Raw genomic sequence first — 21,518 nt, forward strand, 5'->3', positions numbered from 1 at the left:
AGCATAATGCCAGGATAATTTGGTGTCATGAAAATCAAGTACAGAAGGAGTTAAGTGAAATGAAGATTGGACATGAGATTCAAATAATGTCAAATATTATTTGTAATATTAAATTGTCAAATACTAAAATACTAAACTGTCAATTACTTAATATATATTAAGTATATAATATAATATTGTAGCTTCTAAAGATAGAAATAGATATATAGATAGAGTTATGCTATACCTATAAAAAAAGATTTACAAATGTGCAAGGCATCAATTGAGGGTAATAGTTTGGCAAGAGCTGGACTGGAGTCCGTTCAAGGATAATGGGAGGTGTAGAAGTAGCCCATCTATGGAACTGTTTTGAGGGGTTTAACTGTAAAGTGAAAGAAAGAAATGGAGTGCATACTGAGTAATGGAATCAAGTAAGGATTTTTTTGGTTACTTTTAACTTGAGAGAAATAATGTTTGAGTGCTGATAGGAAACATCCAGCAAACATGGGGAAAATGATTATGCAGGAGAGGATAGCCAAAGTGATGATTTTGAGTAAGTGAGAGGGGATGGAGCCTTTCACATAATTAGGGCATCTGACCACAGCTGGGGGCACAGAGAGTTCAGTGAGAGAGAGGAGAGAAGGCAGGATAGATGGGCAACGATGGGTCAATGTGGTGGGAAGTTATGGAAGTCCTCTTCTAATTTCTTCAATTCTTTCTTCCAATGAATTAGGAAGTAAGGTCATGAGCTGAGAGAGAGAATGAATAACGATGCTGACGTTTTGAAGAGAAGGTATGGGATATTGACCTGACAGAACTGGAGAGTGAATGGACTGAAGAAATATACTGTGAATAACAATCTCAATTAAGGATCCTGTTAGGTCACTATTCCTTACTGCAAAGTGACCCCAGTTCACAGGGCTGCTGGCTGCTCCCAGACTATTGATCTCACATGTTCAGGCACAGGAGGGCAGCTCCATGTAAGGGGTTGGGGATGGCCCAGCAAGCACAATATAAGCTCCCACGCTAGGTCATTGCACATTTTCTTCCACCTAATCTTTAATAAAGTATAGAACTCCTCAACTTCTCCTATTTGTCACAATCTGTGGATAGTTTAAGGCAGAAAAATATGTCGTAACCATTCAAATATGGAAAAGTTGGTTCTAGAGTACGTTGGCATATTTTCACAAAGCCCTTGTTCATCTTTAGAACTCCATGTCATAGGAAGAACCTGCACAGACATGATATGCTGTGCCTGGCATGATGACTCAGATATAGGAGAAAGGACTCTGAAGAGCAAGCAGAGTTGAGAGGTGGATTCATTTTCTGAATTTTAATCTAATTTAATCTATTGATTTAAAATTATGGAAAGTACTATGTAAGTGACTTACCAATAAAAAGGTATATAAGCCATGATGTGCTGAGACCACTTAATGTTTACCAAAACAAGCTCAGCAGTAAGTAAAAAATGTATCTTAAAAAGAGGGGAGAGAGAGAGGAATTGTTGATACACCTTAAGTCAGTAGGAGAGCCAAGACATTCCTCCAATTACCCATACCTACATCTTCGTTGACAGTTACACCTGAAACAGTAGGATGCTGATTCATACCTCCCTATCGTAGCACTTTACATAATGATCATCTCAACATTTACACTGTATAATGTGTTTTAATTATCAATGGTGTTTTTTTCCCGACAACATCTACTTTCTTTAAATAGATGCATTATGAGGCATCCTTATTTTTAAGCATTTTCTACTTTTGTGGAGACAGAATAATTTATGGTTAAACTATCTCTGATTTTACAATGTGAGTCTGAAAAAAGGATATAGTCAATGTAAAACTTAGAGACATACAACTTTTTTAGGCTCCAATCAGTCCCGTAGAGAGAAGTAAACGTGTATTAGATACTTCTGCGGCTCAATTACATGCAACCAATTACACATCTGTGATTCCTCCCTGTTGACAGCTTGATTCTAAGATTTCTTGCATGCTCCAGATACCATCTTTTTTAAGAGTGTAAGTATCTGAGTTGGATTTTAAAACAGGTAGAATTTAAGAGTATAGGACTCCCCCGTTTGCAACAAATACTGATCAAACCAGATATAAGTGGGAAGCAGATAAAAAGTGAAGTTAAAAAATTACCAACAAACTTTTCAATATAGCAAGAAAAGAGAAATTATTTCTAATTTTTAACATGTGCAATTTGATCATATCTCTTTGTATTAAAGTTGATAAGTTTAGCTACCTGTAGCTCCACATCTGGGTAAATTCTAATTTAAATTCCAATGAAAACGTTGGTTCTCTGGTTAAGCACTCATGTAAAATTGGGTGGTCTTTACAAAGTGAATTGTTGCTGGAATCAAGCTGCAACATACCAGTTGGTCACACAAATAACTCCATGTTGCCCCTTATAGAATATGTGCATGTCAATTGCAGATGTTGCTGTTTTCATATAGATTCATTGAGGTTCAGCACTAATTTCACTGATTTATAAACTGTGACAATTTTATAGCCTGCTCTAAATACTCTGTACTCATTGGGAAAAGCGGGCTGCATTTAGGATTGTGTGGCATGTACCAGCTTCTTTGTAGATATTCCCCAGGCCATATGCATCTGTGTGGCATCCTAAACCTGCCAACGATTCATACACGGAACTAACTCAGATTAATGTTGGCGGGAGAGAGAGAGAGAGAGGTTGCTGTAAATAGTAAATAAATAAGGCAGTTTCAAATTGGAAATACTTCTTATTGAAAAGCTGAAGTGCCCAACTACTTCATTCCCTGGGTACCTGTACAGGAGAGGAAAAGTATTCTTTAGCTGTGAATTAAGTTTTGTTTTTCTTCATTAATGAACTGCCTATTATTAATTAGCACAATGGAAAGGTGATGCTGAGAGACACAAAACTTTTCATTGATCGCCCTAAGCGACCTCATTCTCACCAGTGTCCCCTGCTCTGGTACCTTAGTGTTTGATGGGCATGAGGCAGGTGAAGCTGGGCCCTCACCCCCTACCCGCTGGTATTACTGCAGAGGGCCTTGTAATGGAAAGTCACAAGGGGAGCGGGGATGAGCCATCAATCATACATCCACATCATTGGCCAAGGAGGACTTCTTTCTTCATATGACTGATTTATAGCTCAGGAAGACATTCTCCTGGGTAATGGCATTTACTAGAATTTTCACAGCTCCCACAGAAACCAGGGATCTTGTCATAAAACTCAGGAGCAAGCAAAGGAGAATGTCTGAACAAAGGCGCCATGGGAAAACTGTGCTCTCTTAGTGCTTAGGCATGCAGAAAGCATTTTCTTAAGGAGCTCTGGTATAAATTTAAAATACGACGTGTCTGGCAATTTCAATTTTTAACAGCCAAGTCCTCAAAGAGAAGCAGGGCTAGACTCAAGAAAAGAGAAAGGAAGGTAAATTTTAGATGCTAATGAAGGCCAGCTGCAGCAGTGCGGGGAGGGAAGGCATTACGGTAAATGTGCCTGTCGAAGAATTTGTAGTAGGTCATTTCGGGTAGTTCTCTGATCTGCAAGAGCCCTCCACAGCAGTACCTGGGAGTGATGTAGATGCAGTCTGATTGTCGGAGAAGGGTGCTAGGCTAGTGTTTTCTTTTCAGAATTCATGTGCTTAACCCTGGGTTTATTGTCATCACAAAATCCGCAGAAGTCAATTCAGGACGACAGAATACTTGGATTCAGAGCTGAAGGGTTCCTGAGTATGGATCCGTGCGGTGCTCCGTGGCAGGGGTAGAGGCTGTGGAGAGTGAAGCCAAACAGCGGGCGCCCTATCACCGCAGCTTGGTCTTACACGAAGACAGGTTCACACCTGCCCCTGGTACGCTGCCCTTTTGGATCCCTTGGCAGTGGGAGCTGTCAGGTACGATTCAGAAAAACACAAAGCATCATGCTTACTCCCAAAAAGTCGAACCAACAGGAGCCTTGGAAATTGACTGGCTATACTCTGAGGCTCAGTGGAGTGAACCAACAATACAGTGCGCTACTTAGTAACAACCTTCAAGGTAAGGCCAGTGTATTCTAAACAAAGCTGCCTCTAACGAAGAAAGTACATTTCTTTCAACCTCCCTTAGAAACAAAGTTGATCAAGAAAGATAGTAGCAAGCTTGTGCTGCTGTGGACGGACGAGGCTGTAAATAAAATAGCCAAAGAAATACTCCGTACAATCTACAGAGACCAAAGCTGGAAGAACTTCTATGAGATCATAAGGCATAAGAATTATTATAAATGGTTAGGCAATCGAATGACTATCTCACATCTTTTAAGAGCAATCAGAACATTTAAAGTCGCTAAAACACTTCTACTTCCAGCTGGACAGACATATCAGCAGTGCCCGCGATGGCAGTGTGTGGGCACGCACGGTAGGAAGAAGGAGGAGCGTTTCCTGAGAGGTGAGCTGCGCCTCTTCGCTGCGCATCAGCGCTGCGCCACCCGCAACCCCGCTGTGGGGCCAGGCGGGCGCTCTCAGCCTAGGTCGCAGTGGGTGGACCTGAGAGGCATTCGGGAGGTGGAATCAGTAGCACTTGGTGACTGACGGGATGCAGAGGGTAAAGGATGGAGCACAGTTAGGGATGATCCCACTTGCCTTCCAGCTTGAGCAGTGCGCTGGCTGGTGGTGCTGCCCACTGACGGATGAAGCGCAGGAAACCAGACAGGTGCATGTGTGTGTGTGTGGCGGAGGGGGTGGGGTGGGGTGGGGGGTGTCACTGGTCATGATAATAATTGCGAATTTCAACATCTTGAGTTTAAAGTGCTTCTGAGGTATGAGAATGGATGTGATTGGAAAGGAGGTGTGTATGACTTCCTATTTGGTCATAAAAAGGATAAAATAGAACAAAGAATGCAGCATGGAAAAGGAGAAGGGGTCTTTTCCTGATGATGATCCTGTTCCACGTGACTAATCTGCCCCCAGATACCTCCCAACCCCCCACCTCCGCCCCGGAGAACTATATCCTCCACTCATGATTGTCCAGTGGAGGAGTCGTCCTTGGTGAACCCTTCGCTAAACATCCTTTCCCCCGGAGAGCAGAATAGTGTGTATAGTTTATGCCAGGCAACACGGATTCCTCTAGGTGTGTGACTGTGGGCACCTCTGTATCTTTCCCATTTCTTCATTTCCACAACTGTAAAATGGGTATAATAATAGTAATGCCATCATAGATTTGTTACCAGTATTAACTGAGATACTATTTGGAAAGGGTTTCGAATAATGCTTGAACCTAATGAGTATGACATTTGTGTTTTTGAAATAAAATAAGGAACAACTCCAGCTGACTCTTACTGAGTAATGATATGGACTGAAAGGATTGGTTTAGAAACGTGTCCAAGATCATAGAGAAACAGGAAGTTAACAGACCATACTGTTCAAGACTGCATGGAGTACTTCTCGGTGGTGTTTCTATAGTGAAAACGTTGTCAAAACTCATTTATCGTTTTGGAGGAAAAGTGTTTTCAGAACTTCTAATTTCAGCGTGAATAATAAAAATAAATTCCTGGATATTGGTTAATTAGATCCATTAGTGCAAGGATGCTTCATTTTATGTAAATACATAGAGTAACTACAGAATAAATTCTATATTAAGAAACCAATAAATGTCACAGATATAATATTTGCCAATAGCAGTAACTAAGAGGTCAGCTAGAAGATAAACACAATACTGATCACTTATTTCTGGAATTAGGCTGGAGATTTGTAAACATTTTAAGCTAGGAGAAAAATCCTTCTTCTAGTATTTTTGGGAATATTACATTAGTAGAAGTTATCTTACTTTTCAGAATAAGCATCTAAAAACAAAGCTTCCTGTAGCAATCACCAATGAAATCCAAACAAACCAAAAAAAATTATGACATTATTTTGGAAAACTTGGATAACACTAAGAATGTTACAAGGCAGGTTTTAGTTACCCACAGAAAAGCAACACCTTTCTCTTTTTTTCATATTACACTATTCACTTTATATTCATCTCTTCTTAAAATTTTAGACATGCCCTTTAACTATCTTTGTGTAACACATATAAAATATTCCTTATTTTTCCAGAAAATAGGATTAGCCTTTCTCTGCAAATAATTTATGAAATCTTAATCTATGAAAACTTTCCCAATTTTGTTATATATCCCTCAAGTACATTTTTAAAGTGACTTTCCCATTCTATCATATGGATAAAATTATTTGAATACTCTTACATTATTGGAATGTCCATTGGAATTCCATTTTATAAAAATTTTGAATAAAATTGTGATTAACTTATGTGTAGCAAAATATTTGCACAGATCTTTCATGTTTTCTTAGGATAATGTGTAGATATGATTCTTTTGTCAATAATTTTAAAGCTTTTGGTATATATTAATTTTAATAATAAAATAAATAATATATACTTATACTACCCATCATCTGTCCCTGAAACTATAAAAATATGTATTTTCTATATTCCTTCCATATGCGTATATTGTTAGTAAAACATTTTAATAAATGGTAAAAGGGAATTTGATTCTCTCCTTTTTAAAATTATCAATCTAGTTAACTATTTTCACATATTTTCAACCCATGTAACATTTCTTTTGTATTATATTTATGCTCTAATTTTTTCATATTAAAATTATATTTATACCCAGATATATATGTGTATTATAATAATTTTTGACAATGTGTATTTGCTTTGTGTCTCTACCCTTTTTAAATATATAGACCTTTAATTTTTGTGTAATCTTTCACGTTCCCCTTTATCAGTTTTTCAATGTGTTTATGCTACAAAATGCATTTTTCCTCTTTTATATTTTCAACCTTTACTTTTAACTCTTTAAATTATTTGTACTTATTTTTTAAGTAAAACGTGTTATAATATTCTTACTTTATCCATCATGAAAGAACCAAGCAATTGTCCTAGAAATACTCATTAGACCATACACTTCTTCCCTAGTCATTTGAAAAATAACAGAGCAAGTTATAATTTTTTAGAATCCTTTTCTCCAATAGTGAACAAAAGGAACAAAAATAAAAGGAAAAGGAAAAGTAGCGAATTATACACCATGAACACTGATGTTTCTTCAATGGCACTATCCGCTAATGGTCATCTGTTGTTTCTCTCTTGAGTTTCTACTTAAAAAAAAAAAAAAATCTGTCTATTCTGTTTACTATTCTGTTCTCCATCTCTTACTTACCACCCTCATTTACCAGGCTCTTGCTCTGAACCAACTTCAATTGCCTTTGCTGTTCTCTCCTCTGGCCATTTTCAACCACATTAAATTTTTGCCAATTTATAGCTTCTGCCACTGTGTTCTTTGGAAACCATTATTCCTCACCAAGTCATGATGTCCCCACATCAAAGTTTGCAAATACAAATTTGTCCAAAAATGTATGACTGTTATATAATTAAAAAAATATATTTCTACCAAGTCCCATTTGGATCAGCTTTCATGATCTTTGGTGTCACAAGTTCCTTTGCCAAAACAGTACCAGTTTAGCTAGTCTTTTTGAAGGGTGAAGGCATCATCTCTAATCCTTTCCAGATGGCAATGACCTTGTTGAAGACACACCTGTTTTGTCATGTTGACCCTCTTCCCCTTCCCTCTCTCCTCCTCCTACTCTTCCTCCTCCCTCTTCCCCTCCAACCTTCCTTGCCTTCCTTCTTCCAGTGCCAGCTAGCTTCTCTTACTGGCTCAGGGAACAGCTAATACAGAAGTAAAAGATATAGAATTGATTTTTGAAACTTTCATCATATAAGCAGATAGGCTGACAAATATTCTTCTTAGAATTTAAATAAAGTTTAAAATGTAACTCAGATAACTTAGTAAAAAAGTCTAAGTTCCATATTTTTATATTTCTCACTGTAAGTGCATAAAAATTATTAATAATAAGTTATATTTAAAAAGACTATTTTAAGATGAAAAATGTTTAAACTTTAAAGTGTATCTTCTTGATTCAATCAGTGCAGAATTAATGTAAATCAATGTATTATATAATTAATCAGGATACACTTTCTTTTTGTAAAATAAATGCAATACATTATCAAATGTAGATGATGTTAATATCAGCCTGTTAGTTATACTTGTTTTCAGGGTAATCATGTTACATAACTGGCAGTAAGTTTCTATAATTTTGGTCACTTATTTCAATATCAAGGTACCTGAGTGTTATCATAAACATTTGAGTGACACCACTATAAAAGAATATATTCCCTTTGGGGCATGTTGCGGGAAGGAACAGGAAAGAATCAAATAATATTAGAGAAAACAAAGTAATATGGACAGACACAAAAATCACATATAGATTGCAGTGGAAAAATGTTAACCTGAATGTATTTTAAGAAATAAAATAGACATAACAACAGACATTTATTTTCCCACATTTCTGGAGATCAACTTCTGAAATCAGCTTCACTGAGTGAAAATTGAGGTGCCTACAGGGCAGTGGTCCCTCCCCCAGGAGCTCTAGGTGGAGAATCCTTCCTTATCTCTTCCACATTCCGGTGGCTGCAGGTATCCCTTGACTTGTGGTCACATTCCTCTCATCTCAACCCCCATCTCCATAATGTTCTTCACCTTTTTCAAGTGTCTGTCTCCTCTACCTCCAGTAGTCACTTATGAGATGCTGGAATATTATCCATCCATAAAAAAGAAGGAAATCCTGCCATTTGTGACAGCAAGATTGAACCCAGAGGACATTATGCTGAGTGAAATAAATCAAATTTAGAATGACAAATCTTGTACGATCACACCTATATGTGGAATCTAAAGAAAAATGAACTCAAAACCAGAGAGCAGAATGCTGCTTTCCAGGGACTGTAGGGTGAGGGAAATGGGGGAGACATTGGCCAAAGACATTTGGTTATAAGTTCTGAGCATCTGATGTAAACTATAGTGACTACAGTGAATAATACTGCATTGTGTATTTGAAAATTGTGAAGAGAGTAATATTAATGTTCTCACCACACTTCACAAAAAGGAACTGCATGATGTGATGAATGTGTTAATCAATTAGATTGTGATAATCATTTCACAATATACACGTATTAAGTCATCGCATTGTATGCCTTAAAAAATACACATAGATAAAATATAGACAAGTTTTATTTGTTAATCATTCTTCAATAAATCTGGGGGAAAAAGACACTATGATTGCATTTAAGCCCCCCCAATAATCTAAAATAATCTCATCACAAAATTCTTAATTTAATCACATTTGAAACATTTTTACCATATAAGGCAATAGTCACAGGATACAGGGAATAGGACCTGATATCTTTGGGAGGTACCTGCCGTCCACTACAACTCATTCTCTTTTTTGCTTTTCCAACTTTCTTATGAATTTATTTTTTCACCCCAACTCCTTACTGTTTAGAGTATTCATAAGGATTAATAAAATAATTATATATATATTTAATACATTAAAACATATTTATATTGTATATGGTTATATCATATTATATAACAAGATTAGTATATGTTAAATATATATTTGGTTTAAAATAATTATAAAACCATATATATTTACCATTCCTTTATATATTTTCTGTCTGCCAACTTATCAAATCTTTTAATATAAAATATAATACTTATAACTGTATATTATAGGTTCTTGAATGGAAAGATAGATTTATAATTCAGAGTAGAAAAACAGGAAATCCTCAAGTACATATAGAAATTTTATAACATGGTAAGAAAAAATTCCAAATAAGTATGGAAATAATGGATATTTGATAAGTGATGTTGTGATCATTGGCAAGCTATTTGGAGACAACATAGAGCTACAACTAGATCTTTTTTTTTTAAGATTTTATTCATTTATTTGAGAGAGAGAGAAAGAGAGCATGAGGAGGGGAGGGGCAGAGGGATAAGCAGACTCCCAGATGAGTGCAGAACCTGATACAGGGCTCTATCTCAGGACCCTGAGATCATGACCTAAACAAAGTCAGATGCTTAACTGACTGAGCCACCCAGGCACTCCCCCGCCCCTTTTCTTAGAGAGAATGAGAAGGGGAGGGTCAGAGAGAGAGGGGGAGAGAGGGAATCTTAAGCAGGTTCCATGCTCATCACAGAGCCTGATGCAGGGCTCAATCTCATGACCCTGAGATCATGAGCTGAGCCTAAGTCAAGAGTTGGATGCTTAATCAATCAAGCCACCCAGGTCCCCCTAGAACTAGATCTTATTCATTTATTTATTTTTACCAAATGTAATTCCTGGTAGGTTAAAGATTTTATGTAAAAATGGAAAACCATAAAGAAAGAAACAAGCCAGAGTGAAGAAAAAAAATAATTGGGGTATATATTAAAGTAATAATATGTTTAAATATATTTTAATACATTTGGTTATATATTCATTTATAGAGTTGACCCTTGAACAACACAGGTTTGAACTATATGGGTCCAATTATATGTGGATTTTTTTCAATAAATATAGTACAGTTTAGTAAATGTATTTTCCTCCCTTATTATCTTATTAATAACATTTTATTTTCTCTAGCATACTTTATGGTAAGAATACAGTACATTATACATGTAACATACAAAATATGTGTTAATCAATTGTTTATGTTATTGGTAAAACTTCTGGTCAACAGTAGGCTATTGGTAGTAATTAAGTTTTGGTAAAGTCAAAAGTTATAGACATATTTTCAACTGTGCACCAATTGGTGCCCCTAACTTGCACATTGTTCAAGGGTCAACTGTACTCCACTGGTAATTCAAAAATTACAAATCAAAACAACAACAAAAAAGTAAATTTGTTTGATTATCAGATTGCCCCAGATGAAACACTCAGACACTACATGGACTGATGACTTTCTCAGGATACCCCAAGTATCAAATGAGAGTTACCCAACTAAGAGTGGCTTAGACAATAAAACATTTATCATTTCAAACAAAATGAAGTCCTGAGATCAGTAACTTCAGAATTGTTACACTTCTCCATTATGATTTCAATGACTCAGCCTCTTTCCATATTTCTGCAATGTTATCTTTAACTTATTAGATTCATGCTTGTGCTTGTTCTTTGAGTTCCAGGCATCAACGTGAACAAAATATCCAGCCACGTAATACTTTTTACCAGGGAAAACGTTTTGTAGGGGCCCCCAGAATAGTCTCCTAAAAGTCTGAATGGTTAAGATTAGGTCACATGCAGATGTCCTGGCTTCTACAAAGTCTGGAAGTCTAGTTTAAAGCATATTCAGCCTCCATAGTGGGAGCCAAAGCCTTCCAAGGAGGGAAAGTGTCCTGACAATTCTCCATAGGTTGATGTGGAGCATGCAGACATTGTAGATTAGGAGTGCCTTCAATATCTAGGCACAGTCTCTTAATCAGGAGATGTTTCTAGAATTTAGATATCTCAAACTGAAAAAAATGATGCACAACAAAGTCTTAGTACCTATGGTATGATAAATAATATGAAACTTTAGGTATGGGAAGGAATAAAGAAATATATAAGCACTTGTTTTAGAAAACATTTTTCTATTATAGATTGTTTAAAGAATAGGTTAACTTTGGCAAAAATAAGATATATAGATATATATATAGATATATATACACATATATATACACACATATACATATATATATAGCTATCAATGAGAAAAGTAGTAAATATTACATATTGAATGATGTAAATATAATGAATACATTTCCTTAATATTTTTCTTCCCAATCACAGAACATAAAATTTATGCATTTACTTAAAATTCATATAAAAGTAAGATATAATAATAAATACAGACATTTTTGATTTACAAGAAAATCTTCAATAATCTTCAGGTAATGAATGGTGTTGCAAAACTCATTTCCCAGCAAGATTTCCTTTTATAGCATCTGCAGACAAAGAAGAAAGTAAGGATATGATAGGACTTTTGACAAGACTTCTGTGTCATCTGTTTGCTGCTGAGATGCCATTTGTTCACATTCTCAGCCAATATCACTAGAGCATGTCCCCATCAATAGTAAATGATCTTTGTACAGTGCAATTTGGGAGATTTTCCCAACATGAAATAACTCTTGACTGAGCCATTTTCTACCATCCATTAGGACCAAGGGTCCTCTGCCTGTTTCATGAAATTACCAATCATCTCCACACATCAATGGCTAAATAAAAATTCCCTTCATCTTTAAAATAGTACTTTTAAGAATCATGCATTTTTTAAAATACCTTTTTGGGGGGACCTTTATAATACTTATCTAAACATAAATAAACTTCTATTATGGATACTTTTAAAGAGATAATTTGATAATGTGAATCAAAATATAAAATGAGTATGTCTTCTGATCCAGGATTCATTTCCAAGTATTTATTCTAAAGTTATATTTGGCCTAGTGAAAAAATATGTAGATTGATGTTTGTATCCATTGGAATAGATTGCTTGAATAATCTTTGCAGTAACAGCAAGCATCTTAGTGTCTTAAAAATGACAGTTTATTCTTTGCTCAGACTGTATGGACATTGCCAGTAGATGGGGACTCTGCTTCATACATTCTCACTTCAAGATCCTAATCTCAAATGTTGTCTCTGTGGCAGAGAAAATTTACTTCTTGAGGAATGTACATGGCAAGTAAGTGCTGGAGCCTAAAAGTGACAGATGACATTTCCAGGAACAATTCCCCCCATCCACCTTACCAGTGGGGTCAGGCAATAACATTTAGCGCTATGCTTAGAATGAAGAGAGTCAGAGAAAAGTTGGTGAAGAGTATTACTGCAGACTACCACCGTTGCATACCTGAGTTTCTTGTTATGTTAAAAATTGACAAGTATCAAAAACTGTTATCAATGAGACTTGGTTAAATATGTTATTGTATATCTACACACTGGAATCCTATATCACCATTTTAGGTGATTTAAGTCAAAACATACTGACCTAAAAGATTTCTGGTAAATACTTTTGGGAGAATGCAATATTGTTAGTTTGTATATGATATTTGGCCTCATTTAATTAAATATATAAGTAGAAATACAGAAGGGCATGAAAATAATCATAAAAATAAGCTCAGATATGGTGGCTGCTATCCAGGAGGGTGTAACTGGATGTAATATTGGTTTCTCTATTCAGATTTTACCAACTATTTTTCTATCTTCTCTAAAAATGGATATATTATTTTTGTAGACAAATAAAATTTTAAAATTATACTTGTAAACAAATACTTCATATAGGCTTGAACTTCCCACTGTTATTGTGAATGGCACTTCCTAATTATCACTGTATATCCAGAAACTCTTTGCTTGAATGTGGAAAATTACTTGATTTTGTATTTTGTAATCAGTACTTGATTAGTATTCTATTAATTTGTATCCTATTGATTTTGCATTCTGTCATCAGTCAATTGAAATACTCTACTACTATTTTCGTGGACTTTTTTGGGGTGTGTGGGCATAATAATCTTACTACTCATAATTAACAATGATTGCATTAACTCCATTTTAATAGTCATTCCTTTACTTCTACTTGCCATCTTATTGAAATAGTGTGGGCTTATGGGATGTGATAAATAAGAGTGAGGATAGGGCAGAGACTGGTATTGAACTAGTCCTCCCCCCCAAAATTAGACAGTAACTGTACAAAATACATGAAACAGCTGTTTCCATCACCAACATGGGCTGAACAAGAGCAAAATCCTTGGACAAAAAGGGAAACTCTCATGGCCAGTCTCACAATTATCCAGCTCTCTGCCTCAGGACAATTTCCCAAACCTAATGCAATGAGCTGGAGTGCAGGTAAAGCCCAGCATGCTGGAGGGATGAGGAGGCAAAGCATGGTCTGCATAGATTGGGGACCCATAAATTCTTACTGTGTCTGAGTCCTCCCAAATTCTTGCTGGAGGTTTGGGTTGCATATGTGTGGGGAGAAACATCGGAAGCTTACAGGAGCGTTGTTGCTACAAGCTGAGAACAGAACAGAAATACTGGAGTTCAGACTCTGCTGAGGAATGCCTTCTGGCCTTGCCAGAGTGGACCAGTGTCACTGACCCTCATTAATACCAGGGTGTCCAGCTCCATCTTGGGAGCAAGCACATCACCCTAGAGTGAGACCTATTCTGGACCCACCCTCACAAAGGTAAAGATCCAGAAGGAAGAGAGTAGTAGGAGGTGGAATCTTGCCCAGCCCAAGGCATTTGGGGATACCTTGAATCTTCCATAGACCCTCCCTAACATAGGATGAAGGAAAACCCACAGAAGTTCAAGGTGAGCAGTCAGTAACTGAACTGCCTACTGTACCAAAGACACAACACTCTGCAGGGGGAGATAACAAACTACAGGGTCTCTTCAATGTCACCACAATGCCCAGCAAACAGCAGAGTACTATAGATATCATACATGTGTGCATGTGTGTTTATAATATATCTATTTTTCAGGCAGAGAATAAAATCAAAGAATAAAATAAAAAGCAGCCATGAGATAACCCAGATGCTGTTTTACTAGGCAAACATGGTGAAACAACAATTACAAATATATTAGAGAATAAAAGAAAGAGTCTTAAGGAGTAAATGGGGAATTTCAGCAGAGAAATGAAAATTTTAGAAAGAATCAATTGCTAAACCTAAAAATTACAAGGTCCATAACTACAGTGAAAAAAATTACTGAGTGGGCTTAATACCAGACTGGAAAGGCCTGAAGAAATAGTTGTGTAACTTCTACAATTTTTGTAGAAATTTCCAAAACTAAAGAAACAAGAGAAATAGGATCAAGGGAAAATGAACAGAGTCTCAGAGAAGTGTGTGGCAATATCAAACGTTCTAGAGTACATGCCATTCAAGGTCCAGAAAAATATGGTGGGGATGGAGCAGGAAAAGTATTGGAAGATCTAGTGGAGGAATGTTTCCAGAACTTGGTGAAAAACGTCTACCTAGAGTTCCAAGCACTCAGCAACTCCGAGCTAGAAAGGATAAAGACAAAGAAAGCCACCTGGGTACTTCCTACCCAAAATGCTGAAAACCAAGCAAAGGAGAAAATTGGAAACCAACGAGTCGGAGGAAGAAGCTCTGCGTATAGGGAAATGGTCATATCCATGGCAACATTAAAGTGGCAGGAAGAGCAGTAACAACAGCAACAAAAACTATGGCCCTAGAATTCTATGTTCAGTAAAAATATCCTTCAAAATGAGGGTGATAAATATTCTCAGATAAATGAAAGCTGAGAGTTTCTCTGCTAGCAGATGTTCACTACAAGAAGTGCTCAAGGCTGTCCTTCTGGCTGAAGAAAAACGATACCAGCTGGAAAATTGGTCTGTGAGGGAAGGAAGTGCAGCCTCTGGAATTGCTGGATGACTTGCCCTAAGGACCTGCCACTCAGGAAGGGCAGAGGTGGAAACCAAGCCCAGGGCTCCCAGTCCAAGTGGGGCATGTGAGGAGGAGGCTCCCTGGTGGGTCTGCATGCCCTAAGTGATCTGGCCCAGAGAATTTCTTCACGCTCTCTACACAGAGACCCAGAACTCAGGGACAGGAGGACGTGCCTCTACAGGCTGCCAGCTCCGAGACGTTGGGGTCTCAAATCCGGTTTCCAAGTTTGAACATTTAAGTCATCATCTAGTCTTTCAAGATAAGAGCAGAGCTGCTTCTTTATCCTGACTCCACATATTTTTTTTTATTGTAAATACTTAAATTCATAAATTCCTCAAAAAGTAGCACAGAGAACTTACAGCTAGGGGTTTCGGAAATTGCAGAACAAATCGGAGAGCACCTAGCAACCCAGAATCTGTCCTTCAAGCATGGGACTTCTCTAAAATATACCAAGTATATTATAATTGCATTTGAAGAGTTAAAGAAATGCAGCAAAATGAGTAATAATCATGGTGGGAACCAAATTTATCTTGTTTCTTATTTCAATGGTAAAGCCACTAGTCTATATGATGAGGGTTGTTGATTTCAAGTAAGTATTCGTTATTAAGTTTTGGAAATGTGCTTCTCTCTCCAGGTTATTAAGCACCATTTTGGGAGTTCCAGCAACATGGTGAACTTAAAACTAATGCTACCTAATGTCCCAGCCCCAACCTCTGCAGCACAAATCATAAAAAGGCAAGAGATAGCATACAAATATTATCCAGAGAGAGTATAGTGATCCACCATTTCCATTCAAACATAGAGCAGACAGTATTCAGTTTGCATGCCCAAAGTCAAGCTCCAGGATTTCTTTCCCCTGCAAACCTGTGCCCCCTAAAGGACTTCCCATATCAATAAGTGGAAATCCCTTCTTTGGGATATCCAAGCCCCCAACTCGGAGTCTTCCTTGACTCCTCCCCTTCTTCACATCTCACATCCAACCCATCAGCAAATCTCCTGAGAGGTTGCACCCTCTCTCTCTCTCTCTCTCTTTCTTTCTCTCTCTCTCTCTCCCTCCTTCTCTGGTGACAAGCCAGGGAGAGAGGTCTCACCAGAAACCCATGGTGAAGACATCTTGATGTTTGTCTTCCAGCCTCCTGAACTGTGAGAAAATAATTTTCTGTTGTTGCAGCCCTTAGTCTGTGGTGTTCTGTTATCAGTCTAAGACCGACTAGTTCCCTCACCAGGTTGGTCCTGCATTCTCCTGCCTTCGCTCCGCTCCGCCTGCACATCTGGGGGCTTCTACCCGCCCAGCACACTCCTCCTGACCTCCACTTCCTGTTCGCTTGCTCTGAAAACTTTCTTCCCACATATCTCCATGCCCTGAAAGAGTGTTTGGCAAATCATCTGTGATCCACCAATATTTTTTTTAAGGGAATGACCTTTCCACATTGTTTTTGTTTTGTTTTGTTTTCCCAATTCTGGCACAAAGGAGTGAGCATAAGGAGCTCTTTGTTCCACAGTTATCCCAGTAGCTTTGTAGATGTGAGGCTGCTTCTCACTGTCTTCACATCCCCTACCCAACTGGGGGAAGAGAGGCTGTTGCCTTTATATCAAGGCTTTCCAGCTATTTCCTACTCTACCCAGTTGTCTAGGCAAAAGCGCACTAAGGCATTAGCATAAAAGAGGCAAATCATCATCATCATCATCATCATCATCATCATCATCATCATCTTCATTATCAAACAAAAAAGTTTTGCACGTGATTTTAAGTTGGCGTGGCTGTGATGTAAGACCCCGGTCCCTCACCCCTGCCAATATGCAGATGAATCTGCTATTCTCACGTACACAGGAGTTTTTGTTTGCTTGTGTTTGTTTTTCAGGGAAAGAAGGCAAGTGGCGATTTCAAGCTGTTTTAACATGAGAACAGGGCTAATGCCCAGAGCACGGGAGGAAAACCACAGAGTGCATTCTGGAAACTAGAGCTTGGAGCCAGAGGTGACCAGGAGAGGTCAAGCCCTTGTGAATGCACATCAATTACAGGGATAGCATTGCTTTGCTATGGGGTGAGAATAGGGCATACGTGAACTTCATCTTTACCTATGGGGCAGAGTTGACATTCAGATGACAGTGTAAATAGACAAAGTAGACAGAATTTAATTAAATAAAGAATGAAAGAAGAGGCACAGATCCATTCTTTTCCTTCGACTTTATGAAAATATAAAACTCATTACATCTTAATTATGCAGCGTGAGTCATGTCCACACATGGCTCCCCACGGGGAGCACTGTGAACATGTAACACGCAGGCGGCTCTTAACCCCTCAATGAGGGTGATTTACTTCGACAGGTGAAAATATTAAAAACAGTCCCACTTGGGAATGTTGGGTAATTCCTGACAGCATCTCCTTCCTAAACAGCGGAGATAGAAAGTTCCTTGAATTGTAAATGAAATCCAAAGACACCTTTTTATAATCGTTTGAATGTTGATGGTAATGGCATGAGTATTTTAGAGAACAGAGAAATCACGTTTCTGAAAATCAAGAAGGAAAAGCACATTTTAATTATTCATAAGTTGCATTTATTTCTATTGTTAGGCTGCACATATTTTCTTCCACAAATCTGTTATTTTAAACGTTTTTTGTTTTATAAATATTTTCAGTTAAAAATTAAGAAACATTTTTTTTTTCAAAAAAATGTGAGATGATCTTATCCAAAAATATTACCCACATCTGCCTCTCTAAATTACTTCCTGTATTTTAATCTCTTATCTGGCATAATGGAGAAAGACAAGCTAACAGGCTGCACCTTGAAGGTTGCAGGTTACGGCTCCCGTGTGCTGAGGGGAGGTTAAGGCACCTGTCTTTTTATCTGGACGGTGCTTAAGTGTAGAGAACAGGGCCTGAGGACTTTTGCTGCCCCGTATGTCCTGAACTTGTGATGAGGCAGAGACTGCTAGTTGTCCATAAACCCCATTTTTTTTTCTCTTTTTTTTATGGTAACACATGCCGGTGAGTAAGAATGTTTGGAATTACATAAAGTGAGAGTTTAGGAATACAAAATTGTAATGGTTTCTATACAAAATGCAGTGGCCTGGGGAAGCAGAAGTGTGCATATTTTGTTATAATAATAAAAATAGAAGTAATATTCAATATCTAAGAATGTAGCAGGCACATTTAAGTAATTCATCTCTCCTCGGTTTCCAAACAATATCGTAAGATACACAAAGCAGACATTATCCCCATTTAAAAATGATTAACTGAAAAAGATTCATTATTAAAGTGAAGAGAGAGAGAAAGTTTAAGACTTTAAGTAAATAACAATAATTTTAAATCATCGTTGAAGGGTTAGAATTACAAAGGTAGATTGGCCAGGGATGAACTGATGACAGTGATTGTGAGGATGGATATGGTAATAGTCATTATGGTGATGATGGCGTTCACTATAGCTTAGAGACATCAGACATTGTAGTAAGAGATGCAATATTCCATTCCCATTTTAGGGATGAATAAAGTGAGACTCCAGCATGTAAACAGCTTGTCAAGCACGTGCACTACCAGACAAGGGCTAGGACTTCCAGTGACGTTAAGTATGAGGGAGGGTATGGCTTGGACAGACAGACATAGTGTGGATGAGCAGGGATGTACGTCCGGTGGGAATTTGGTGACTGAAGCAGAAAGAGGTTCACAAGCATAGAGGTTGTTGAATGGTGGGTAGGACATAAATCCCAGTGTGGCAGTGCACTATAGAAAGCACGCTGGTCTGTTTCTGTTGTAGGAAGTTGAAGGAGGTCAAGAAAGTGGAGGGTTAGAAAAAGAAGCAGAGGGGCGCCTGGGTGGCTCAGTCGTTAAGCGTCTGCCTTCGGCTCAGGTCATGATCCCAGGGTCCTGGGATCGAGCCCCGCTTCGGGCTCCCTGCTCCGCGGGAAGCCTGCTTCTCCCTCTCCCACACCCCCCACTTGTGTTCCTGCTCTCGCTAACTCTCTCTCTGTCAGATAAGTAAATAAAATCTTTAAAAAAAAAAAAAGAAAGAAAAAGAAGCAGAGATTAGCAAGTTTATGCACAGTCATCAGATTTTATTTTATCGACATTTATTTGGGTAACAGTATTTTTAAAATACTATATTATTAAATCTTTACCGTATTCCAGTGCTCTCTTCTACCCCTTCTCATGCAAAGAATGGCAAAATGGATGAGTCAAATCAATGCCACAGTATCAGAGAATTTAATAGCTCAGGGTCATACGGATGAGTAATTAGGAAGCAGGTCCTTCCATTTTGCCCTTTCTTCTGTGCCAAGGCAAGGAAGAGCTAACAGCATGCCAACACAGGCTGAATTCCTTCCAAACCGATCTGGAAAACACAAGGTTTCAGATAATAGGTGCACTCCAATTCAGATGCCTCAGCTTATATAGCAAATGGCAGTTAACTGTCTATTATTACGGGTCTAATTAATTATCTATCTGTAAGCGATTGAGGTCCCTTGATTTTCTTCTGGGACTCTGATAGCATCTCCCACAGAGACAGAGACAGAGTAATTAGCGTGTTTTGCATTTGGTGAAAAGTCCCTAGAAGTAATCTGGTGGTGAAAATGATGTTTTAGGTTAAAACAGCACCTCGAGACCCACGGAGGTGGTAGCCCCGGTCCCCGACAGCCGGGCCCTGGTGGTGCTGGGCTCCCGGCCAGGTGGAGGAGGGTGGAAGGAGGCAGGTGGTCCCTCCCCATGCGGCACTGGCTGCCCCATCTCCATGCCCATCAGGGTGCCTGCAGCTGTTCTGGCTGCATCGGGGAGACACCCCGACAAAGAGCACAGAAACAGACAGGCATCACAGTCCTGCCACTATGAGATGGAAGAGACAGCTGGATGCCAAGGGCCCTCTAAAATGTCTCTTCCACCTGAATGGCGATGCAATGTGCCGTTTTCAAGGCGAGCTTCTCCCACGTTTGGTGCTGAAGGGGCTTTCTGTGAGTGGAAGGAGCAGCTGCTGCTGGGCAAGGGCAGCAGGGGGGACTCAGCACTCAGCACTCCCCGTGCCCAGGCCCAGGTAACCGCCTTGCCTCCCCTCCCTGCCAGGAGCAGTGGCCAGCATCCTGCAGGAGAGAAGTTGGTTGGCAGCTCAGGACAGCCCAGAGGTTGGTTTCCTGCTGCTGGGGCCTCTGCACAGATCCTGCTTTTCTTCCCTCCCGCATGGTCTCCATCCTCCCATAGTGGCTATTGGCTCCAGCACCTCTGTTCTCTTGGTTCTTCCCACCAGCTCTACACGATGCCACCTGTCACAGGCAGCTTGTTCCTCCTCAAAGCTCGGGACGTTGTCAGGTCATGAAGCCTGAGATTGCCTTTCTATTCTGGCATCCGGCACACAGAATTGATCATACTTGTCATATTCATCTCGTTACTACTGTAGGAGGTGCAAAGCATATGAAAAGTCTCCTCCCTATGGGATTCCTGTGCTTTTCAAAACAATAAGGATCCTGCTTTAAGCAATTTCAATATTCGAAATCTTAATGATGTTTGTAGAATTCTTTAGCAAAAAAAAAAGTTTTCTAGATAATCCCATTTGACCCTCAAAATAACTTTTTGGCACAGGAAGGCAAAATATTATAATTTCCATTTCACTAATCAGTCGATTACTCAATACCAGCAAAAAGCTGTAGTTCACTTCATCTGCAGTTGAGAGCTTCCTTTTCTCCATCCCCCCTCACCTTCTCCCCCTCATGTGACTAGTCTTTCTCATTCCAATGCCCCAAACGTCTTGGTTTCCTTTACAATCAACGTCCAGGCCCCAGGTTTTGTTGTCAGCCCCTGTACCGTAGCCCTTTCCCTCACCTCGAGTCTATTTCCCCACCATTTCTCACTGACGCCCTCAAACTGGTTGCCCATGTGCCACACTTTTCATGCAGTGACTCCTAGCTATGACTCATTGCTCTGAAATACAACTCCAATTATGTCGCTTTCCTAGTCCTTGGGTCTTCAGTGATTCTCCACTTGCCCTTGAATATAATATAAATGCTACTGTGATATTCAAGGTCTTCCACCATCTGACCAAACCTATATTCCTAACCTTTGGTACCAATAACTCACCCACGGACACTGACCCTACTACTAATATTAGGTCATATATTAGAGCATGTACTGGGTCCCAGACCTTAGAGATATCCCCAGAATACTCAGAATACGGGAACCTGGGTGGCTCAGTCGGTTAAACGTCTGCCTTCAGCTCAGGTCATGATCTCAGGGTCCTGGGATTGAGCCTCGCATCAGGCTCCCTGCTCAGAGGGGAGCCTGCTTCTCCCTC

This window comes from Mirounga leonina, unplaced genomic scaffold, assembly GCF_011800145.1.
Source record: "Mirounga leonina isolate KUSES-001 unplaced genomic scaffold, KU_Mleo_1.0 Mir_55, whole genome shotgun sequence".
NCBI classification, from domain to species: Eukaryota; Metazoa; Chordata; class Mammalia; order Carnivora; family Phocidae; genus Mirounga; species Mirounga leonina.